The sequence below is a fragment of the Orbicella faveolata genome, unplaced genomic scaffold, assembly GCF_042242905.1.
Source record: "Orbicella faveolata isolate gen_17 unplaced genomic scaffold, um_ofav_v1 contig_25, whole genome shotgun sequence".
Taxonomy (NCBI): domain Eukaryota; kingdom Metazoa; phylum Cnidaria; class Anthozoa; order Scleractinia; family Merulinidae; genus Orbicella; species Orbicella faveolata.
In genome coordinates, this window is record NW_028301553.1 from 1,225,044 (window position 1) to 1,227,647 (window position 2,604).

Consider the following 2,604-nt stretch of genomic DNA (forward strand, 5'->3'; position numbering starts at 1 on the left):
CATTTCACTGCAAACCAAAGCTATCAAAAGTTAGTTTTGGGTCCCCGGGGCTGGAAAATATTGCCCAAGTTCCGGGGAATCGAACCGAAGTTGATCAAAATCACGATGCGCGAAATGCGGTATCGGCTACTGTTTCAGTCTTAAAGTGAAGTGGGGCTATATTTCGGGCCAGAAGCGCGAAAGTGAGCGTTCAAAAAGTTTTGCTGTGTGCATTTCACTGCAAACCAAAGCTATCAAAAGTTAGTTTTGGGTCCCCGGGGCTGGAAAATATTGCCCAAGTTCCGGGGAATCGAACCGAAGTTGATCAAAATCACGATGCGCGAAATGCGGTATCGGCTACTGTTTCAGTCTTAAAGTGAAGTGGGGGTATATTTCGGCCCAGAAGCCCGAAAGTGAGCGTTCAAAAAGTTTTGCTGTGTTCTTTGACTGAAAAACAAGGCCATCACGAGTTAGTTTAGCGTCCCTGGCACTGGAAAATATTCCCCAAGTTCCGGTAAATCGAGCTGAAGTTGGTCAAAAGCACGATGCTCCCAACGCGGTATCGGCTACCCTTTCAGTCTTAAAGTCAAGTGGGGATATATTTCGGCCCAGAAGCTCGAAAGTGAGCGTTCAAAAAGTTTTGCTGTGTGCATTTCACTGCAAACCAAAGCTATCAAAAGTTAGTTTAGGGTCCCCGGGACTGGAAAATATTCCCCAAGTTCCGGGAAAGCGAGCCGAAGTTGATCAAAATCACGATGCGCGAAATGCGGTCTCGGCTACTGTTTCAGTCTTAAAGTAAAGTGTGGCTATATTTCGGCCCAGAATCTCGAAAGTGAGCGTTCAAAAAGTTTTGCTGTGTCCATTTCACTGCAAAACAAGGCCATCAGGACTTAGTTTAGCGTCCAAGGGACTGGAAAATGTTCCCCAAGTTCCGGGAGATCAACCCGAAGTTTGTCAAAATCACAATGCGCGTAAGGTGCTCTCGGTTTCTCTTTAGGTCTCAGAGTAAAGTGGGGCTTTATTTCGGCCAGGAAGCTCGAAGGTGAGCGTTCAAAAAGTTTTGCTCTGTCCATTTCACTGCAAACCAAGGCCATGAGGAGTTAGTTTAGAGCTCCTGGGACTGGAAAATATCCCCCAAGTTCCTGAATATCGACCAGAAGTTTGTCAAACGCACGATGCGAGCAAGGCGGTCTCGGCTACTCTTTCAGTCTTAAGTGAAGTGGGGCTATATTTCGGCCCAGAATCTCGAAAGTGTCCATTCAAAAAATTGTGCTGTCCATTTCAATGCAAACCAAGGCCATCAGGAGTTAGTTTAGAGTCCCCGGGACTGGAACATATCCCCCAAGTCCGGGAATTGGAGCCGAAGTTGATCAAATTCATGATGCGCGTAACGTGGTCTCGGCTACTGTTTCAGTCTTAAAGTCAAGTGTGGCTATATTTCGGCCCACAAGCTAGAAAGTGAGCGTTCAAAAAGTTTTGCTGTGTCCATTTCACTTCAAAACAAGGCTATCAGGACTTAGTTTAGGGTCCCCGGGACTGGAAAGTATTCCCCGAGTTCTGGGAAAGCGAGCCGAAGTTGATCAAAATCACGATGCGCGAAATGCGGTCTCAGCTACCGTTTCAGTCTTAAAGTAAAGCGTGGCTATATTTCGGTCCACAAGCTCGAAAGTGAGCGTTCAAAAAGTTTTGCTCTGTCCATTTCAATGCAAAGCAAGGCGATCAGGAGTTAGTTTAGAGTCCCCGGGACTGGAAAATATCGCCCAAGTTCCGAGAAATCGATCCGAAAATGGTCAAAATCACGATGCGCGTAAGAAGATCTCGGCTACTCTTTCAGTCTTAAAGTGAAGTGGGGCTATATTTCGGCCCAGAAGCTCCAAAGTGGGCGTTCAAAAATTTATGCTGTGCGCATTTCAGTGCAAACCAAGGCAATCCGGAGTTAGTTTAGAGTCCCCCGGACTGGAAAATATCCCAAAAGTTGCGTGAAATCGAGCTGAACTTGGTCTAACTCACGATGCGCGTGAGGCGGTCTCGGCTACTATTTCAGTCTGAAAGTGAAGTGGGATTCTATTTCGGCCCAGAAGCTACAAAGAGAGTGTTCAAAAAGCTTTCCTTTGTCCATTTCACTGAAAACCAAGCCATCAGGAGTTAGTTTAGAGCCCGCGGAAATGGCATATATCCCCCAAGTTCCGGGAAACCGACCCGAAGTTGGTCAAAATCATGATTTGCGCAAGACGGTCTCGGCTACTCTTTCAGTCTTAAAGTAAAGTGGGGCTATATTTCGGTCCAGAAGCTCGAGATTGAGCGTTCAAAAAGTTTCGCTGTGTCCATTTCACTGAAAACCAAGACAATCAGGAGTTAGTTTAGAGTCCCCGGGACTGGAAAATATCTCCCAAGTTCCGGCAAATCGAGCCGAAGTTGGTCAAAATCATGGTGCGCTTAAGGCGGTGTCGGCTACTCCTTCAGTTTTAAAGTGAAGTGGGGGTCTATTTCGGCTCACAAGCTCAAAGCTCAAAAAAAATTACTCTGTCTATTTCACTGCAAACCAAGCCTATCAGTAGTTAGTTTAAAGTCCCCGGGAGTGGAATGTATTTCCCAAGTTCTGGAAAATCGAGAAGACGTTGGTCA